At 49.4% G+C, this 22,587-nt stretch overlaps 1 protein-coding gene across 2 annotated transcripts in view; it reads right to left on the bottom strand.

Annotated features, from left to right (window-relative positions):
• Positions 1–4,824, bottom strand: part of FRMD6 (FERM domain containing 6) — a 150,614-nt gene extending 145,790 nt beyond the window's left edge. For both annotated transcript variants that reach the window (XM_083734437.1, XM_083734436.1), the window contains exon 1: positions 4,562–4,824. The gene's annotated coding sequence lies outside the window, so the exon portion shown is untranslated. The remainder of the gene's footprint in view (positions 1–4,561) is intronic.
• Between the last annotated feature and the right edge of the window lie 17,763 nt (positions 4,825–22,587).

Below are 22,587 nucleotides of genomic sequence, written 5' to 3' on the forward strand. Positions count from 1 at the left end.
CACACACATTTCCCCTTCATTTTTGGAGGGGAAAAAGTGCATCCTATAGGGCGAAAAATACGGTAAATCATCAAGCCATCAATTCTAGCATGAGGGGGGACAGGACACCTAAATTATATAATGTGGCGTCTGAATGATTGGTATTAGCAATTGTACTCTAATTTGGCATTGTTATAATGAGGCTATTATTGAATTATTGTAACTGAAAACTAATAAAAATTATATATATATTGCTTGCTGGAAAACGCTCCCCTTAGCTGTTAACACAAGCCTGACAGGGAAAGGCAGCGTTGCAGATGCGAAAAGCTTGACTAAGGTTGTTGACAAACTGGGAGATGGTTCTAGGACCCTGCAAAGATTAAGGGGTTGGGATGTTTTCCTGCAGTCAAGGTCTTCCCAAGCTGGCAATTATATGCTGCTCTAGCATGCAGCTCAGCGAGGCGTTCAGAAATTGGCACCAGACAGTTTGCAAGCCCAGATCCCAGAGACGTTTCTTCCAGATCCTTCCCAGAAGAGAAATTTAATTTGGATGTCCTGCATTTGCATGAATAAATCCCTTACGAGCTCAGAGCTTGCCATCAGCACTGTGCTGGAGCAGAATGGCTGTCAGGCCGGCCAAAGTTGCCTTTCATCGCAGTTCAGGATGCCCAGGGGAATTTTTCTGGCAGATGGCGATTAGGAATGGGCAAATCTGTCCATTTCAGTTTCCTTTCTGTTCTCAGTTCTCCAGCTCAGTTCACCTGATTTCCACATCAGTTTGTGATTGATTTATTTTTTAAAGACAGCACAATTGGCATGCATTTCGGTATACCTTCCCACCCTTAAATTTCACTACACAGTGGTGTGGTTTTTTTTGCCAGAGTTTCCCTCTTATACAATAAATGTTCACAAAATACACATCAAGTTTTCACTAATATACACATTTCACACAGACTTCCCCCTAATGTACACATTTTTGCATGCATTTTCTGGGTCTCAAATTGCATCACAAAATTCAAATTCAACATTCAATTGCAAGATGTGTTTTGTATTGTTAACGGCACTGCAAATCTGGTAGGTTTGTATTGAAAGACGGCCTGAACCCCATGTTGGCCTGTGAGTCAGACCTTGCCTGCCTGAAGTGACTAACAGCATTTGCATCTGTTAACAACATTGTTTTATCCCAGTAGCTGCAAAGAAACTGTGTTTTTGTTCTGACGCACCACCTGGGTGACCGCATGCTCCAACAGCAATGGAATTCACCCTAGCAAAATAGATCAAGAGGCCTGTTTTGTGTTTCTTAAAATAGGTGCATGGGATCCAGTCATAACCCACTCTTAATGCAATGCCTTGCAGCTATGGACCAGAAGGTATGTGGGCAAAATCCAGACTTCTGCAGAGTGCCAATTCTCTGCCTTCCACATTGGAAAAATTCAAAGGAAGAGAACTCCATGGCTTGTCTTGTGATCATGGCAGTGGGGCTTTGTGAGGGTCCAACCTGGGGGGTCCCCCGACCCATCACCTTCCATAACATGAGACCCCCATAAAACCTAGTCACTGACTGTCCAACCTGTTCATTTAAATAAACTTTCAATTAAAAAATACTTTATTTGCAGTATTAAATCTCAAAAAATGTGTCCTTTTGAGAATTCAGAAAGCTTGAGATCATCTTAATGCATGACAAGTCAACCTTTAGGTTCCCGTTCCATGAACTTTGGGAATGTGATATTATACGCTACATTTCTTTCTTCCTTTTATACCCCACCCTTTTCCGTATGGAGCTCAAGGTGGTTCTCTCCTTCCTCATAATAATAATAATAATAATAATAATAATAATAATAATAATTTATTATTTGTACCCCGCCCATCTGGCTGGGTCTCCCCAGCCACTCTGGGTGGCTTCCAACAAAGATAAAGGTAAAGGTAAAGGTACCCCTTCCCGTACGGGCCAGTCTTGCCAGACTCTGGGGCTGTGCGCCCATCTCACTCAAGAGGCCAGGGGCCAGCGCTGTCCGGAGACACTTCCGGGTCACGTGGCCAGCGTGACATCGCTGCTCTGGCGAGCCAGAGCCGCACACGGAAACGCCGTTTACCTTCCCGCCAGTAAGCGGTCCCTATTTATCTACTTGCACCCGGAGGTGCTTTCGAACTGCTAGGTTGGCAGGCGCTGGGACCGAGCAACGGGAGCGCACCCCGCCGCAGGGATTCGAACCGCCGACCTTTCGATTGGCAAGTCCTAGGCGCTGAGGCTTTAACCCACAGCGCCACCTGCGTCCCCCAACACAAAGATAAAAGATACACTGAAATGTCACATATTAAAAACTTCCCTGAACAGGGCTGCCTTCAGATGTCTTCTGAATGTCAGGTAGATGTTTATCGCTTTGACATCTGATGGGAGGGCGTTCCACAGGGTGGGCGCCACTACCGAGAAGGCCCTCTGCCTGGTTCCTTGTAGCTCAGTCGGTAGAGCACGAGACTCATAATCACAGGATCGTGGGTTCGAACCCTGCGCTGGGTCAAAGATTCCATGGGGCTACATTAAAAGCTTTTTGCAGCTTGATAATTAACTGTTGATCGTTCTCTACTCTACTCAGATATTAATACTGCACAGTTTGAAGGGACAGGAGTCCTTTTGGAATAAAAACATAATGAAGGCCCGTACGTTAAATTCAGACTTTTCGCTTGCAGAACTTTCTTCAGCAACATCACAAGAGCATCGAAGAGACATCCAAACACTTCATGATATCGTGTGCATATCATGGACCTGAGCCCCACACTGAACTGGTTTCACGGTGCTATTTTGTTGTTCTTCTATCTGAACTGCCTCAGAGTTCCCTTTTATTTCTTTCCAATGAAAGCTGGTAGGTACACTGGTCCTTTTCATAAGCAAACAACACCACAAACTCATTCCTGCTCTGCCGGTAGAGCATGAGACGCTTAGTCTCAGGTTTGTGGGTTTGAGCCCCACTTGGCCAAAAGATTCCTGCATTGCAGGGGGTTGGGCTAGATGACCCTTGGGGTCCCTTCCACCTCTACGGTTCTATTTAATCCCCACCACAATCCTGTGAGGCAGGTTCGGTTGAGTGGCAGGGACTGGCCCAGGGAGAGCTTCATGGCTGAGTTGGAATTCGAACCCTGGCCTCCCAGGTTTTAGCCCGCCACACCATTGGCTCTATAACCTGCTATAACCTCCAGGTTGGTAAAGACAGCCTTAACCAACTTTGAGTCCACCAGATGTTTGGACTACAACTCCCATGAATCCTAGCCAGGCTGTATATCTGAGTCAAAATGGGCTTCCAAGACATCTGACCTCTTCCATCACTATAGAAGATCCCCAACATTGACTTTCAAAGAGAATAATAATAATAATAATAATAATAATAATAATAATAATAATAATAATTTTTTTTATTTATATCCTGCCCTCCCCAGCCGAAGCCGGGCTCAGAGCGGCTAACATCAAATGTATAACAAATTAACATAAAATCAGACAATCAATTAAAATACATCCTCAAATCAGATCAGGGTCAGAATGACATCCAATCAGATGGCAACCCACAGATTAGATGAAACTTGGAGCCTTGCCCTATGTCATCATCATCATCATCACCATCATTATAATTAACCTATTAAATTTGTATTTCGCCCTTCATCCGAAGATCACAACATAAAAATACAAAATGAGAACGCAAAATGCAAAATGAAAACAAGAGCAAAGACAAACCAATACTTCAACCCCCCCCCCCCCGACACATTTAAAAGGATTTAGGAGCAAATTTAAATCTTCAGTTTGAGCTTTGGGCCCCAATCCCACTCAAACAGCCGTTGAAAATATTGCTTAGATGTAACCAGGCAGAAGCAGAAGATCACATACATTGACTGTGCACAAGCAACGCAGAACATCTGCCTGCACAAACAGGCTTTGCAAATATGAAATAAAAGGTATTCAGTGCCTAGTGAATGTCTAGTTTGTAGCTGTGCTTCCTAACCCAGTAAACGAGGCAGGAGCTGGGCTCCGGATGGGGCCATTCATCAAATTAATTGCACAAATTAATTGGAAGCTTGCAGCCTTACTACCTCGGACGATTTGCAAACCCTGCTTTTCCCCCCAAAGGCAATCACTAATTCAGAATAAGTTTTAAAAGGGCAAAAAAAAAAAAAAAAAATCTAAACGGGCACACCAAATTGAGTTATGAAATAAATTTTACATTTCCCTAACTGACCCTTCATGCCAGCTTTGTCCCCTGCTGTCAGTGAAGTTGCTTGATTTGGATTCCTGGGTTATCAGAGAATTGTAGACTTGGGACACCCGAGGCCAACCCCCTGAAAGGCAGGGATCTCAGATACAGCATCCATGACAGAGGGCCACCCAACCTCCAAGGAAGGAGACCCTACCACCTTCCGAGGGGAGTTCGCTCCACTGTCGAACAGCTCTAACCACCAGAAAGTTCTGCCTAGTGTTTATGTCATCAGATTTGAAGGAAAGGCATCTCTCATCTTTACGGGATCCGAACAAGGCACTGTACGCGAAGATGTCCGGCCTGCTTGCTTTCCAAAACAAAGCCCTGAAATCGTTCCCTACCTGGCGCCAGAGCAGTTTAGGTGCCGGGTCCTCGCTGCCGCTCCATGCTTAATCCCAGACCGCCAGTCGAGCGAGATGGAGAGCCATGGCCACCAAGAGAGAAGCTTTTCAGATGTCCCTCAGGGGACAACGTCCTCTCGACTCGGTCGCCTGAGAGGTGGTTGGTAGGACAGAAACGGCTGAGAGGATGGAGGCGTCAGAAGACACCCACTCCAGCCTCTGCTCCTAGCAAAGGCAAGGGTGTTACTCACTGGGAATTACTGTACTATTAAGAGACCTACCCTGATTTGGTTGGCTTCCAAACCCTCGCTAGACATGTCCTTACCTGCTGTGAAGGAGGCAGCTCTGAAGCATAGAAGATGGGGGTTGGGGAGGAATCTGAAGTTGGTTGGTTTTGGAGGTAAGGCACAAGGCAAGGGGCCTGGACGCTTCCCTATGTGAAATGGGGAGTGTGTGTGTGGATGTAGGGGGAACAGAGCCAATATGTTGACATGGGCTGCATACCTGACCCAACATGAGCCCAGGGATGCAGGGAGCCTGTTACGGGCTTGGCTTCCCGCAGCGCAGATCGGCCTCAAATCAAGCTGCGACTCGTTTTCCCCAGAGACGTTAAGGAGCAGCTGGGATTAAGGAGCCGAGGAAGAATGTGGTTTGTTGGTCCTGATGAACCTCATACTGTACGGAGGCAGAGTCGCACGATGACAGATGGATAATCGCAGCCCCTTCATGTCTAATACCCCGGGATCGCGTCCCGCTTGCAACGAGATCGAGAACCACAAAAGTCACCCTAAGCAGTCATTTGCTTGCTAATTTCTCAAGCATTAAGCAATTAGATTTCCAGAGCCACCGACTTAACATCTGCCTCTGGAGACCTCCTTATAGAGCTTCCAAAAGAAGGGGAGGAAGTTTCAAGGAAAAGTTTTGCAGAAGCATGTCAAGTTTATAGCAGGATGTTGCAGTCTCTTCTTTTTTTAAAAAAACCTAGCTGGTTTTTCCTCACCTGTGCACTGTGTGGGGACAGCTTTCCCATGAACTAGTCACTATTTGCCTCTCTAATTACTGTAAAATGGGAGCAATTGTCCCTTCAAAGGTGTGAAAACTAAGATGATAAAACACATTGGAAATGTTTTTCCTTTTTTTTTTAAAAAAGCCATGGAGGTTAAATGCATCTTTGCCAAATGCAAATTGCATCCCTTGGGGGGAGGGTGTCCAACTAATATCAGGAATTCAGCAAGAGCGAGGAGGGGCAGTTTAACCCCTTGCTCCCCTGCTGCGCTCTGGGTGAAAAGGGAATAGCTCCTTTGAAGGCTCTGTTTGCGCCGAGAGGAAATCCTGCGTTTTGCTTCAGAGCAGGATCAGTCCTGAGTCAGGCTGCTCTTTCCTAACCTCATTCTCCCGAGCTGCGAAATGTGGGGTAAGTACCTTGGCCTACCTTACAGGTTTGTTGCGAAATAATGTACGTGACGAAACGCCTTGGATCGTATCCAACAGCACGTCCTTCCTTTGTGACGACTCCTTTGATCCAGAGGAGGCTCCTGTCGCTAGAAGGGAAGGGAGGTAACCCTTGCCAGTTCCTTTTCTCGCCCCCTCACTGCATCCAGCACACCCCCTCCCTCCCAAAAAATCTGTTTTGGTGGGCTTGGGACCCTGGAGAAGTGTGAGGGAGGAGAAATCAGAAAAACATGCTTCCTCCCCATTTTGCTGCTATATGTTATTTTTCTGGACTGAACAGGACTTGAACACTTCAAAGGAGTGTACTACAACTCCCATCACCCTTGGCTCTTGGCCAGGCTGAGTGGGGCTGGTGGGATTTGGAGTTGAATGATGCTTGGAAGGTACCTGATTTCCCATCCTTGCACTAAACTTAAAAGTGCTGTACAGTGGAGCCTTGGTCTTCGAACTTAATCCATTCCGGGAGTCCGTTCGACTCCCGAAACCGTTCGAAAACCAAGACGCAGCTTCCGATTGGCTACAGGAGCTTCCTGCACTCAATCGGAAGCTGCAGAAGCCCCACCAGATGTTCGGCTTCCGAAAAACATTTGCAAACCGGAACACTCACTTCCAGGTTTCCGGCCTTTGGGAGCTGATTTGTTTGGGAGCCAAGCCGTTCAAATACCAAAGTACAGTCATACCTCGGGTTGAATGTGCTTTGGGATGAGCACGTTCGAGTTGCGCTCCGTGGCAAAGCGGAAGTAACGGAGCGCGTTGCTTCCAGTTTTCTCCGTTTGCGCATGCACAGACACTCAAAATGACGTCACACACATGCGCAGAAGTGGCAAAACGTGACCCGTGCACACACAGGCCCGCGGACACAGGTTACGTTTGCTTCTAGATGCGAACGGGGCTCCGGAACGGATCCCGTGCACATCTAGAGGTACCACTGTACAGCTGTACTTTGAGAGTTGTTATGAGTATTTCTGCGACACCCCACTACACAGATGCGATTTCGCCTCTGGGAACGATCAGGAAACGATGGTGTTTTGATGGTGCCTTTCAAAAGCACCCCACGCCCTGATCCTTCGGGAGATATGGTGAGTGACACAATAAAAATCATGCACAGCCAAATAAACAAAACTGACTTGCCACCAAACTGTTTTCTTCACCTTTTGGAGGAGAAAGAGCTGTCCAAGGCCTCTCCCTGGCATTTTGGCAAAGGGCACTGTTACTAAAATGTTTGTTTCCATCACCCTCTACCTCCCCTCCACCAAGTCTTAATTGTTGGTGTTGACCTTTAAAGCCCTAAACGGCCTCGGCCCAGTATACCTGAAGGAGTGTCTCCACCCCCATCATTCATCCCGGACACTGAGGTCCAGCGCCGAGGGCCTTCTGGCGGTTCCCTCATTGTGAGAAGCAAAGCTACAGGGAACCAGGCAGAGGGACTTCTTGGTGGTGGCGCTCACCCTGTGGAACGCCCTCCCACCAGAAGTCAAAGAAAAGAACAACTACCAGACTTTTAGAAGACATCTGAAGGCAGCCCTGTTCAGGGAGCTTTTTAATGTGTGATATTTTAATGCAGGTGCCTGGCGTTCTCTGGTCCATGGGGTCACGAAGAGTCGGACACGACTAAATGACTAAACAACAAAATTTTAATGCATTTTTAACCTTCGTTGGAAGCCCCCCGGAGTGGCTGGGTAAACCCAGCCAGATGGGCAGGGTACAAATAATAAATTATTATTATTATTAATTGGTCCCTGCCTTCTGTTTAGGAAGGTTGAATTGAAAGGCCTTGGCAGCAACGGCGTAGCTAGCCGCTCGGGTGCCCAGGGCGGCACACGCGCCCTGTAACTGGGGGCGGAGCAAGCCAGGGCAGGGTGCCACTGCCCCCCCTCAGTTGTAGGGCAGCTAAGAGAGAGGTGATGGGCAGACGCAAGCCCCATGCGCCGTTTCAGGCACTGTGGAGCCTGCAGGCCCCCAAACCACCACGTCACTCCCAGGATAGATGCGTGGCTCGGGCACGCTGCAGGCCCCGCGATCAGTGCCAGCCCCCACGGTGTGGCACCCAGTGCCAGTTGCATTTCGTTGTGTTTGTTAACTAAAACGTTTCGTGAGCCCCCCCAACTATTTTAAAAACTCGTATTTTTGCCATTTTGTCACCCCCTCAGTGATGACACCCAGGACAAACCGCACCCACCGCACCCCCCTTCCTATGCCACTGCTTGGCAGGAGGGGTTGGTTCCCTGCCCTGCAACAGTTCTCCAATGAAAATAATTATAATACCCCACCCACCGTAGCCGAGTAAGATGGTCTTCCATGAACACAGTCTTAGCGGTGTGTCTGTAGGTGACTGTGGAGGCCAATTCTGGATCCACACGTCCTTCCACAGTGGGGACATTGGTTTCCGGGCAGGAGTTGATCACGGTGTGCATTTGCCAAGTGTGCCTTCCTCTTAGTGTGTTTCACCCCTTCGTCCTGAGTTCAAGCATCTTCAAAGCCCATGACACCTTTGGCAAAGGGTGTTCTCCAACTGGAGCGCAGGCCAGTGTTTCCCAGTTGTCAGTGTTTATACAGTGGTAAAGGTAAAGGTAAAGGGACCCCTGACCATTAGGTCCAGTTGCGGCGCTCATCTCGCTTTATTGGCTGAGGGAGCCAGCGTACAGCTTCTGGGTCATGTGGCCAGCATGACTAAGCCGCTTCTGGCGAACCAGAGCAGCGCACGGAAACGCCGTTTACCTTCCCACTGGAGTGGTACCTATTTATCTACTTGCACTTTGATGTGCTTTCAAACTGCTAGGTTGGCAGGAGCAGGGACCGAGCAATGGGAGCTCACTCCATTGTCGCAGGGATTCAAACTGCCGACCTAATGGTCGGCAAGCCCTAGGCTCTGTGGTTTAACCCAGAGCGTCAACTGCGTCCCTTCCATATACAGTGGTACCTTGGGTTAAGAACTTAATTCGTTCTGGAGGTCCATTCTTAACCTGAAACTGTTCTTAACCTGAGGTACCACTTTAGCTAATGGGGCCTCGCACTGCCGCCGCACGATTTCTGTTCTCATCCTAGATCAAGGGAAGTAATAGTGCCACTGTATTCTGCTCTGGTCAGACCTCACCTGGAGTACTGTGTCCAGTTCTGGGCACCACAGTTCAAGAAGGACACTGACAAACTGGAACGTGTCCAGAGGAGGGCAACCAAAATGGTCAAAGGCCTGGAAACGATGCCTTATGAGGAACCTGAAGCGTCTGTAACCCGAGGTACTACTGTACTACATTTTAAAAGATTTGCCTTGAGAGAGTCTTTAAACCTCTTTTGTTGACCACCAGCATTATGCTTTCCATTCTTAAGTTCGGAGTAGAGTAGCTGCTTTGAAAGGCAATAACCAGGTATCAGCACAACATGACCAGTCCAACGAAGTTGAAGAATCATTGCTTCGACGCTGGTGATCTTTGCTTCTTCCAGTACACTGGCATTTGTTCGCCTGTCTCCCCAAGTGATGCGTAAAATTTTTCAGAGACACCATTGATGGAAACTTTCAAGGAGTTAGAGATAGCGTTTATAAGAGTAAACAGTCATTCTCCCAGAGCTACAATTCCCAGCATGCTTAATGAACCACATTTACCAGGGTTCCTTGGAGGAACCATGTGTTTAAAATATATGGTATGGATGGGGTCTTAATTCACCACTGTCGACGGGATGGGACAAGACAGGTGGAATCTATACACATATAAAAAAAAGCTGTGAAAATGCTTTATGAAAAACATGTTTTGAAAAATACATTGAATTTCCCATAGCTCACAGTCACCATCTAGTGTCACATTTGTATATTGTACTTTACAACACACTTAAAACATTTTATTTGTAGCTGTATAGCTGAGTCCGGCTTCTCTGAGTTATTCAAGCCCCTTTGCCACACAAGACATAGAATTCTGGTGCTGGAGGAAACTCTTGAGAGTCCTATGGACTGCAAGATGATCAAACCTCTCCATTCTGAAGGAAATCTGCCCTGAGTGCTCACTGGAAGGACAAATCCTGAAGCTGAGACTCCAATACTTTGGCCACTTCATGAGAAGAGAAGACTCCCTGGAAAAGACCCTGATGTTGGGAAAGATGGAGGGCACAAGGAGAAGGGGATGACAGAGGACGAGATGCCTGGACAGTGTTCTCGAAGCTACCAGCATGAGTTTGACCAAATTGTGGGAGGCAGTGGAAGACAGGAGTGCCTGGCGTGCTGTGATGGCCTGGGATTCCGATTCAGAGGATGAACCAGAGGAATCCCAGCCTGCACATGAGTCCCCGCCTCCAGGGCCGGCTGAACTGGGGCAAGGCCTAGATGCTGAAGAGCCGGCACCTGTGGCAGAGCACCGGGAGCTGGCCCCAGGTGAAACCCTTCTGGCCCCAGAGGGGCTTGAGGACTCAGTGTCTACAGGTGAGCCTCCTCCGGGGCCCAGTAACCCTTCAGCCTCTCCTGAACTGCAGAGGCTTAGGGCAGAGAGGCGAAGGGAACTGGTTGCTCCCAGGAGGAGTGCTCGCCTTAAGGCCAGAGGAGGCGGGGCTCCTGGGGGCCGGGACCGCCCCTGGCCTTAGAAGAGGATAAAAGCCCAGTCAGCCCGGTCCCAGGTTGCGGGAGCAATGTCATTGCTGGCTTTGGACCTTCCTGTGTTCCTGTTCCCTGCTCGGCCTCCTGTTCCTGACCATCCGGTGCTCCTGTTCCCTGCTCGGCCTCCTGTTCCAGCGTTCCTGTTCCCCGCCCGGCTCTCTGCCTCGGACCTCGCCCCTCTTCGTGTGGACTCTGCTTACGCCCACGGTACCTTACCCCCGGGACCAGCACACGTGCTCTGGCCCAGGGGGTCACGAAGAGTCGGACTTGACTAAACGACTAAACAACAACAAGCAGAGTCTAGAGTGTCCTCTGCTGCACCTGGAGGCTGTAAGCTAATTTAGGGGGTGAAGGGGAGGTTGCAGGGAAAACACACAGCTCCTGGACCTCCCTGCTGCTGCCCACCTCTCCAACACCCGCCGCCCGAAGCAGCTGGCTTATTCTGCCCTGCAGCAGGGCCAGCCCAGGCATGCAAAGAAGAGGACATTTTTTGCTCTGTCCTTTGAAACAAGAGCCAGTCGCTTGCAATCCAGGCACATATGCAATGCATCTTGCGCTCAGTAATTCAAACCACTTGGTTTCAGGCCCAGGCCAAGGAGGCTGAGCCAAAACACACACAGCTTCAAGACAACTACAGTTTTATGTTGCACAGAGAGAGTTGTGGATACTTTTTTCGGTTTGGCTGACACAGGCCGTTCCCATGGTTTGGGGGGGGGGGTGGATTTAAATTATGGCAAGGAGGAGGAACTTACGCAACAGCCTCTGGAATACAAAGCCTGGTCGTGCATGAAGCCTGGAGATGCAGGGGAAAGGCAGTGTGAAGTAATGGGTGGAGGGCTGGGCTTTGATTTGGGAGAATTGCCGCTCCTGGCAAAAAGGACCCGAATTGCAATTGAGCAAGTTGGCATCTTTGGTCTCAGCTTCCCTGTCTCCAAAATGGGAACATCCAAGCTGGTCCACAAAATGATTTTTCATTTTTGCAAAATGGTCAGTTTATTACTGAGCTGTTATGCAGAGCCCAGATACCCTCCTGCTCAGCTGACCGAGTGCCGTAAACCAACCTTTTAGTGAGCCAGTGTTCTGTACTTGTGCTGTATTTGTGGTCAGTGGCATCGCAGCGGGGGGGGGGGGGGCGGTGCACTCCGGGTGCTTTGCCTGGGGAGGGGGGTGACAAGAAGGCAACCCGGCGCCGGTGGCAAACTGCTATGTACAGCGCATGTGCAGTGTTGCACACATGCGCTGTACGTAACGATCCTGCACATGCGCTGTACAAAGCGGTTTGTTGCAGGCGCCGTTCGAGCACCATACAAACGGCGGTGTGATCCGTCGCTCGCCACTACAGCCGCAAGCAGAGGATACTAGTACTGTCCGTATGGCACTCGAGCGGCGGCGCTGGCAAACCGCTATGTCCAGTGCCGAGGGCCTTCTGGCGGTTCCCTCACTGCAAGGAGCCACGTTACAGGGAACCAGGCAGAGGGCCTTCTCGGTAGTGGCACCCGTCCTGTAGAACGCCCTCCCACCAGATGTTAAAGAGAAAAACAACTACCAGACTTTTAGAAGACATCTGAAGGCAGCCCTGTTTAGGGAAGCTTTTAATGTTTGATGCATTACTGTATTTTAATGTTTTGTTGGAAGCCGCCCAGAGTGGCTCCACAGGGCGGGTGCCACTACCAAGAAGGCCCTCTGCCTGGTTCCCTGTAACTTGGCTTCTCGCAGGGAGGGAACCACCAGAAGGCCCTCGGAGCTGGACCTCAGTGTCTGGGCTGAACGATGGGGGTGGAGACGCTCCTTCAGGTATATAGGACTGAGGCCATTTAGGGCTTTAAAGGTCAGCACCAACACTTTGAATTGTGCTCAGAAACGTACTGGGAGCCAATGTACCATTACATTGGAGATGGTCCTTCAACAGCAGCATCACTCAGCGCCCCAGGACCTTCCCAGGCCAGGTGGAAACAAGCCAGCAAAGCAGGGGGCAGGTCTTGCAAGACGCCCAGCAAAGATGGTCTCTGGCCCCTTCACCCCAGCAGCCTTTGTAGCTGGAGCCAAGGTAAACGCGGCTCTCAGCTTCTTCTTTTTCAACTCCTTTGCCATTGCTTTCAAGAGAACCTGCTGGGCACTGCTCATGACGTATCAAGTTTTGTTCCTGAGACGTTTTCCCCAAGTCCCATTTTGTGCCATTTCCCCTCGAGCTGTTATATTTCCATCCCCGGTTCTGCAGCATCATTAGCAAATATGACACAGTAATTGGCAATAAGTAAACACATTAGCTGTTGGGCAATTCCATCATCCCAACTGAAGTTTGTTCCCGGAACGGCTGGGATCAGCTTTGGAGAAACTGGGACACCTCATCACTTTTGCAATCGCGGACACGTAGCACTGAAATATACTCAGAGTCGAGAGTGGATTTCATGCTCTTTATTCAGCTCATAGTGGTGAGGAAGAATGAAAGTTCCCTCAGAATGTCTGCTTTATATACATTATTTACACAATGGGCCCCATGTGATTGGCTAATTCCGGAATTCTCCTGTAGGCCAATCAGGTTGTGGATTCACTTCCATCTGGAGCTGGATTGGGTGGCTCCTGCAGACCAATCATACTGCTGCATTGTTCTAGGACCAATCAGACTGCTGCATTCTGAATCCTATTGTTCTGGGACCAATCAGGCTGCTGCATTTTGGATCCTATTCAACTCAGTACATAACAAGTACTGAACAGCGGAACTGCTTTAGTGAGGATACAAAGATGTATTTAAAAGAGAATTGGACGAATTCAGGGAGGGAATGGCTACTTATGGCTACTAGTCATGATGGCAATGTTCTGCAGGAACGCTTCTGAGTACCAGTTGCTGGAAGGGAGAGGGTTCTTTGGGTCAAATCCTGCTTGTGGGTTTCCCACAGGCTCCTGGCTGGCCCCTCTGAGAAAAAGGATGCAGGATGAGATGGGCGATTGGATTGATCCAGCAAGCTCATCTTACGCTCTGTTGTTCTATTTGAGCAGTTCAATCAATATTGGGTCAATTCACCCATTTCTCATAAGGCTTGGTCTCCAGACCCTTGATCATCTTGGTCACCCTCCTCTGCACATGTTCTAGCTTTTCAGACTCCTTAATTATGGCACCCAGGACTAGACGCAGTATTCCAGGTGTGGTCTGACCAAGGCAGATTAGAGTGGGACTATTACTTCCCTAGACTCTTGAGAGTCCCATGGACTGCAAGAAGATCCAACCTCTCCATTCTGAAGGAAATGAGCCCTGAGTGCTCACTGGAAGGACAGATCCTGAAGCTGAGGCTCCAAGACTGTTGCCACCTCATGAGAAGAGACTCCCTGGAAAAGACCCTGATGTTGGGAAAGATGGAGGGCACAAGGAGAAGGGGACGACAGAGGACGAGATGGTTGGATAGTGTTCTCGAAGCTACCAGCATGAGTTTGACCAAACTGCGGGAGGCAGTGGAAGACAGGAGTGTCTGGCGTGCTCTGGTCCATGGAGTCACAAAGAGACGGACATGTAGATCAGGGATCAGCAAACTTACTGCGCCTCAGGTCGGTGTCTCCAGCGCCAATCGCATGGCGGGCCGGAGGGCGGGGGAGCATGTGCCCATACGCGTGTGCATGTGCTATTTCCAGCGCACTTCAAGGTTGGAGGAGCACCAGAAATAGCTTGTGCGCATGTGCACAGACCTTCTCCGACCTGGATGTGCACCGGAAATAACGATTGCCCATGCGCAAATAATGCTTGTGCATGCGCGCAGGCTATTTCCAGTGCTCCTCCGACCCGGACGTGGGCAGCTGCGCAGTGCAGCGCTGTAAGAGTGGGCGGCGGCAGTGGGCAGCAGGGGGCATCGCTGGCCGGATAAACGAGTCCCTAGGGCCTTATCCGGCCTGTGGATCTTAGTTTGGGGACCCCTGCCCTAGATCCTTTCCACATATACTACTGTCACGCCCAGGGCCAGATTTAGGTTTGATGAGGCCCCAAGCTACTGAAGGTAATGGGGCCCTTTCTATGTGATATTTGAGGGAGCAGGCTAGCAGGCGGGGTCCATTACTTACATCATAGGAGCCTACACAACACAAAACACTGTTGCTGTATGTAGGTTTTATTTTATTTGGTTTTTTTATATTATATTTTGGAAATGTACATCCTTTAAATTGGGGGGGGGGGGCAAGAGAGTGGGATCCTAAGCTATAGCTTGTTTAGCTTATACATAAATCTGGCACTGGTCAAGCCAGGTGTCCCCCATCTTAAATTTGTGCATCCTTTTCTTCCTGCCTAAGGGCAGAACCGGACATTTGTCCCTATTGAAATTCATTTTGTTACCTTGTGCCCAGTTCTGCAATCTGTTAAGGTAATCTTGAATCTCGATTCTCTCTTCTGCGGCATTTGCTACCCCTCCCAGTTTGGTGTCATCCTCAAATTTGATGAGTTTCCCCTCAATTCACACTGGAGAGCCAGTGTGGTGTAGTGGTTAAGGGCAGTGGACTCGTAATCTGGTGAACTGGCTTCGATTCCCCGCTCTTCTACATGCAGCTGCTGGGTGATCTTGGGCTAGTCACACTTCTCTGAAGTCTCTCAGCCTCACTCACCTCACAGAGTGTTTGTTGTGGGGGAAGAAGGGAAAGGAGATTGTTAGCCGCTTTGAGACTCCTTAGGGTAGTGATAATGCCACTACCGATTTCATGAGGACTTACCTGGGTATCGAACTCGACATCCTAGCCCAAACATCGCGCTTACCAGCCGAAAAGTTGGCGGCCTTAAGAGAACTTATCGGCCAAATGCTGCCCCTAAAAAAGGTCACCCTGAGGCAGATTCAATCCCTCCTGGGGCACCTTAACTTTGCCTGCCGTGTGGTCTCCCCCGGTCGCCCCTTTTGTGGTCGGTTGGCTAAGCTGTCCGCGGGTCTACGTTCCCCTCACCATAGGGTACGCCTCTCTAGGGCAGTGAAGGCGGACCTTCAAGTTTGGTTGCAATTTTTAGATGGTTTTAATGGAATTTCACTATGGCAGGATAGCTTGGCCCTTCATTCAGATTTTCAGGTACACTCGGACGCAGCCGGGTCCTTGGGGTTCGGTGTCTACTTCAGGGGTCAGTGGTGTGCTCAGCCTTGGCCTCGCTCCTGGCAAGGAAAACCAATTCTGCGCGATTTAACTTTTCTTGAGTTTTTTCCTATCGTAGTCGCAATCCATATATGGGAAGAACACTTCAAAAATCACAGGGTCTGTTTCTGGACAGATAATTTAGCAGTTGTGACAGTATTGAATAAGCAGTCGGCCCACTCTCCTAGAGTAGCCTCCCTTTTGCGTTATTTCGTCCTCTCATGCCTACGGTTGAATCTCCACGCCTCAGCCAAGTTCGTCCCCGGTATAGACAATAACATCGCGGATGCTTTATCTCGTTTCCAGATGGAACGCTTTCGCTCATTGGCGCCGGATGCGCAGCTGCAGCCGCAACCGTTTCCGGAGCACCTCTGGAATATTGGCAACGAGAAGCAATAAAGGGAGTATTGTCAGCTTTAGCGCCCTCTACCCTAAGGTCTTATAACAAAGCCTGGTTAGATTTTACATCCTTCCGCAGGAAAAAGGAGCGGTTCAAGCCAGGCAGGCCACCGTCCAAGTCCGAAGTCATAGAGTATTTGGTTCACCTGCGCGACTTAGGCCGCGCCCCCAAAACTCTCAATATTCATTCAGCGTCAATATCCTTCTTTTCTAAAGCCTTGTTTTCTGTCGACCCCTGTTCACACTTCGTGGTGCGCAAAATGCTGGAGGGTTGGCGCAGGTCCGCACCTCGCAGCCAAGACGTTAGAAGGCCCATTACACTTGACATACTCACACAAATCCGCTTCAAGCTAAGGGCCCTGTGTTGGTCTAAGTATGAAGCGAGATTATTCTCCGCCGCATTCTCCTTCGCATTCTTTGGGGCCTTGCGCATTGGTGAGGTGGTCTGCACGGACCGCCTGTCACAGAGGGGTCTGTTGTTTGAGGATGTGACGGTGGCTAGCTCGCATGTGGTGCTAAAGATCCGTAGTTCCAAGACGGATCAGCTCGGTAAGGGGGCGCTGGTTCGCCTCCAAGCAACCCTGAAGGCTGGTCCTTGCCCTGTTAAGGATGCCAGGAAATACCTGTATTTAAGGCCAAAGGCAAGCGGCCCCTTTTTTCTACACGCCGACGGTTCCCCCCTTTCCAAACAGCAGTTCACAAGGGTTATGCGCAAAGCGATTGCAGCCATTGGTCTCCCACAGGAGGAGTATGCCGCTCACTCTTTCCGCATTGGCGCAGCCACCACCGCCGCCCATATGGGTTTACCGGCGGAGAGGATTATGGACATGGGGCGTTGGAAATCCAACGCGTATAAGGGTTACATCCGGAAGCCTCGTTAATTCCCCTATGGCTTTCCCCCCTAGCAGCATCCCCCACCCCCTGTCTTCCCCTTGACCGGTATTTTCTGTTCTTTCATTCCAGGAGCAAGTGTGGTGCGACTGTGGATTATCGGCCACAGCATTGTGCATTGGGCAAAGCAACGCGCGGACCGTAGGGGTCGGGTCGCTGACCTACTGCTGCCTAGCAACGTCAAAGTAGTATGGATCTCCAGGCGGGGCATGCTCTGGGAGGAATTTCTCCCGGCTATAGCCGGGAGAATAGCGGTCGAGGGTTCACCTGACGCCTTGGTCATTCAACTGGGCGAGAACGACCTGGTTTGCAGAAAAGGGGTGAACCTGATGTGGAACATTATTAAGGACTTGGAGTTCTTGAAGGCATCCCACGTTAATATGACAATAATTTGGTCATCGTTGTTGGAAAGGCGATTTTGGAGGGGTGCGGCAAAACCCGCGGCCATTGACAGGGCCAGGAGGATTGTTGAGCGTACTGTAGCACGTAGAGTTGCCGCCTGGGGCGGTCGTGTCATCAGGCACCCTGAAATACAATACAACAGGGACACGCTCTATCGCTGGGATGGCGTGCATCTATCCGATGCTGGCAATGACATTTGGTTGGCAGATATCTTTCAGGGACTTAGGGATTGGTTACAGGTTCGAGGGTATTGGCGGTGAGCCGGATAATCCGGCTCAGGTGGCGGTAGGCATTGGCCGGGGTATTGTTATGCAAATGAGGACGGGGGGGAGGAGCGCCATCACCTCCCCCAATGCTTGAAGGGTAGTTCGTTAAAGGACTCCGAGGGGCGTCGCCTCGTCCGAAACCTACGGAGGCTAGGGCCTAAAGCGCGCCCCCGAGCGGTAACCCCTCGGGGAGCGCCTAGGGATACGCATCTCGGGTAGCTCCCCCTGTTGGTGTTTAACCCTTCCCGGTTAGACCGGATAGTCGGTTAGGGGCCAATGCCTAAGCCAATACCTCTCATACCTGTAATCAATAAAGTTGTGGCCATTTTCGCCCATTAACTCTAAACTCTTGTGTCCGGTGTCTTTATTTATCACACTTGTGGGAGGGGAGGGAATAGCCACGCAATGCCACTACCGATTTCATGAGGAGGGGGGGTTGCGGGCTCCCGATCCCGCCCCACACTCCTGCGAGGCTAGCCCCAGCCTCGCGGGAAGCGGGGATTCCCTCAATTTGCATCCCCCCGCGGCACCAGCCAATCGGCTGGCGGCGGGGGCGGGCCTTCAATAGGCCACTTAAGGTCGGGGCAGCCCTCGGCTCGCCCCTTTTCTCCCCTTGCAGCGATCCTGGTTTCCCGCCCACCCGCCCTTTAGGCTTTGCCATCGACTTGCTATGGGCTTCGGCTGGTCGCCGCAAGGGGCCTGGTAGGAGTTTTTCCATTTGGCTAATTGGCATGTGGAAGCCACTTGGTTTTTTCGCCTACCTCGTAGCAAATCGTCACAACTCCCGTGGTTTTGGCGGTAGGCATTGGCCGGGGTATTGTTATGCAAATGAGGACGGGGGGGAGGAGCGCCATCACCTCCCCCAATGCTTGAAGGGTAGTTCGTTAAAGGACTCCGAGGGGCGTCGCCTCGTCCGAAACCTACGGAGGCTAGGGCCTAAAGCGCGCCCCCGAGCGGTAACCCCTCGGGGAGCGCCTAGGGATACGCATCTCGGGTAGCTCCCCCTGTTGGTGTTTAACCCTTCCCGGTTAGACCGGATAGTCGGTTAGGGGCCAATGCCTAAGCCAATACCTCTCATACCTGTAATCAATAAAGTTGTGGCCATTTTCGCCCATTAACTCTAAACTCTTGTGTCCGGTGTCTTTATTTATCACACTTGTGGGAGGGGAGGGAATAGCCACGCAAAGCGGAATATCAAATCCAAACTCTTCTTCTTCAATTCCTTCATCCAAGTCATTTATAAACAACAATGGGCCCAGGACAGAACCCTGTGGCACCCCACTTGTCACTTTCCTCCAGAATGATGAAGATTTCTCCCCCTTTAATGTGAAGTAGCTTTAGGTAAAGGTAAAGGGTTAAAGGGACCCCTGACCATTAGGTCCAGTCGTGGCCGACTCTGGGGTTGCGGCGCTCATCTCGCTTTATTGGCAGGAGCAGGGACTGAGCAACGGGAGTTCACTCCGTTGTGGGGATTCGAACCGCCGACCTTTGATCGGCAAGCCCTAGGCTCTGTGGTTAAACCACAGTGCCACCCGCGTCCCTGAAGTAGCTTTAGAGTGCCCCATATGTGGGGCAACCATTTTCGAGTCTCCCCAGCCCAAACAACTCCTTGCTTGAACAGCACCTGTTTGTGCTGTTTGTGTGGGATTTGCACTCCTTCGCGAAATGCATTTGTGTAGCTCTCCCAGAATGTATACTGTATAATGAGCCTCTTCCAATCTGATCCACAAACCAGTTAAACCTGAGAGCTGGATGGAAGCCAATAACTATTAGGCTTTTAAATAACAATCACACTGTGGACTCATGTCAAGTTGGTGGGTTGGCCACTTAATTTTATTTTGATTTTACTGTGATTTTGAGCTGTGTTTTAATCAGTTGTTTGATTTTGTGTTTTTAATGTATTATATATTTGGTGTTAGCTGCCTTGGCCGGGGAGGGCGGGTATAAATACAATTTATGATGCTGCTGATGATGATGATTGACAATACCTGGGGATTTTTTCCCCTAAGTTATTTATTGAGGCTGCTGGTGCTGGTAGACCACATCATGCTACTTCTAAACACCCCTTAATCCAAATTTTTATATCTCCATTCTATTCATAGTTCTTCATTACAAGTTGTATTGCAATCCCACTAACAATTTTAACTGTTTACAGTGGTTTTTAAGATAAATTATAAATTTTCCCCATTCCTTGTTAAAGGAATGAAACAACATTCGGCTTTGTTGGATGGCCAGTCTGAGTTCTGGCTAGTGTGGTTTTGTGCTGCAGTTTTTTCGCTCAAAAATGCATAGAAAATGTGCATATTTTATGGGGGTAATACATTTAGAAAACTGTACTTTTTTGGGGGGGGGGGAATACATTTAGAAATACACTGGGACTGCCTCTCCTGGTATGTCCCACGGAGGACCCTATGGTCTTCAAACAAAAACATCATGGAGGTCTCATGGAGGTCCCAAGTCGCAAGGTGGTTAGATTGGTCTCAGTTAGGGCCAGGGCCTTTTCAGTACTGGCCCCGACTTGGTGGAACACTCTGTCACAAGACACTAGGGCCCTGCGGGACTTGACATCTTTCCGCAGGTCCTACAAGACAGAGCTGTTCTGCCTGGCCTTTGGTTTGGACTCAGTCTGACCCTTATGTTTCCCTCCCCTTATGGTTTTGATATATGGGCTACTTTTAAAAAGAGGCTGCATTTTAAATTGCATTTTAACCTGTATTTTAAATTGGGTCCCCCCCCCTTATGTTTTTACTGAAATTTTACTGGTGTTACCCTCCCTGAGCCTGGCTCTGGCTGGGGAGGGGGGGTATAAAAAATTGTTATTGTTGTTGTTGTTATGAGAAAGCAGGTTCAAAATACATATTAAAATATGCATTTTTATTCGGAATTTTTTTGGGGTAAAAAAATCGTAGATCCATAAACGGGACAAAATGGACTTGTGAACTAAGATGTGGGGGAAACGGTGGGTTACCCTGATGGGGGATTCCTTGCCGCGTGTCTGCCTATGTGTAAACATAGACACTTGAACCTTTCGGCTTTGATCACCTCCCCGAGATCCTGCAGTCTGAAGTCATTACCGCATGAATAATAGAGAGCAGAAGGAAGGGAGGGTCCCATGTGGCTCCTCCATTATGAATGAGTCCCTTTCATTTTTAAAGTGGTCCGTCTACTCTCCGCCATCCCTCCAGGGAAGCTTCCATTAAGGCAGACTCTCCAGCCTGTCATTAGGCTCAGCGCGGAGCCACAAGACGACTCGGGAGCCAGATAAAGTCCCCCAATCTAGACTGTACGGAGGAGAGAGGATAAGGATGCTCAAAGAGTGTAAGAACATAAGATGAGCCATTCTGACTATAGGTAAAGGTAAAGGTACCCCTGACCATTAGGTCCAGTTGGGGACGACTCTGGGGTTGTGGCGCTCATCTTGCTCTATAGTTCAAGGTAGCCAGCGTTTGTCCGAAGACACCTTCCAGGTAGTAGTATAATGATGATGATGATGATGATGATGATAATAATAATAATAATAATAATAATAATAATAATAATAATAATTTATTTGTACCCTGCCCATCTGGCTGGGTTTCCCAGCCACTCTGGGCAGCTTCCAACAAAGATTAAAAATACATCATGTGGCCAGCATGACTAAGCCGTTTCTGGCGAACCAGAGCAGTGCACAGAAACGCTGTTGACCTTCCCGCCGGAGCGGTACCTATTTATCTACTTGTGCTTTTTGCTCTGCTTTCGAACTGCTAGGTTGGCAAGAGCAGGGACCGAGCAACGGGAGCTCACCCCGTTGCGGGGATTCGAACTGCCAACCTTCTGATTGGCAAGATCTAGGCTCTGTGGTTTGGACCACCCGCGTCCCTATTCTGACTATAGTCCAACACAATTCCCATCATCCACACTAGACAGGAGGGCCAGTGGTCAGGAATGATGGGGGTTGTAGTCCAACAACATCTGGGACGCCCAAGGTTGGGGGGAAAGGATCTCTGGAACGCCCTTAGAGCAGGCATAGGCAAACTCAGCCCTCCAGCTCCTTTGGGACTACAACTCCCATCATCCCTAGCTAACAGAACCAGTGGTCAGGGATGATGGGAACTGTAGTCCCATAACATCTGGAGGGCCGAGTTTGCCTATGCCTGCCTCTGAGCATTCGAAACATCGCACACACATTCCGAGGCTCATAATTGTACGATAATTATGTGACAACTGGCAATATTACAGCACCCATGAAAGCTAGGCCAGTATACACAGTGCATGCGTATACACATATAAAACAAAACAGAGATATTAAAGTCTTGATGCAAAATGTCAGCTTCCAGCTTCTTCAGCTGTGAATCAAAGTATGCATTTTGCCCTGAGACTTTAATATCTTTGCCTTGTTGCTCCCTGCAATAAATACATGTCTTCGCAATTACCATATTTTTCGCTCTATAAGACTCACTTTTCCCCTCCTAGAAAGTAAGGGGAAATGTGTGTGCATCTTATGGAGTGAATGCAGGCTGTGCAGCTATCCCAGAAGCCAGAACAGCAAGAGGGATTGCTGCTTTCGCTGCGCAGTGATCCCTCTTGCTGTTCTGGCTTCTGAAATTCAGAATATTTTTTTTCTTGTTTTCCTCCTCCAAAAATTAGGTGCGTCTTGTGGTCCGGTGCGTCCTATAGAGTGACAAACACGGTATCTGCTTCCTCCCTGGATGCAAGGGAAAGCACCTGACACTTTGAAAAGCATCTTCATAAGGGGGTCATGTGTGCTATTTTACAGAGGCCAGCCCTCTACTTCAAGGGCTGCCCTCCAGGGTAAGGCTGGGAAGCACTTTCTGCCTGAGACCCAGAGAGTTGCTGGCAGTCAGTGTAGACAATACTGAGCTAAATGGACCAATGCTTTGACTTGGTATAAGGCATCTTTCCTGTGTTCCTTGATTGTAAGATACTTGGGGCAGAGAGCTTCTGTT

The sequence above is a fragment of the Podarcis gaigeae genome (genome assembly GCF_964106915.1).
Source record: "Podarcis gaigeae genome assembly, chromosome: 1".
Classification (NCBI taxonomy): domain Eukaryota; kingdom Metazoa; phylum Chordata; class Lepidosauria; order Squamata; family Lacertidae; genus Podarcis; species Podarcis gaigeae.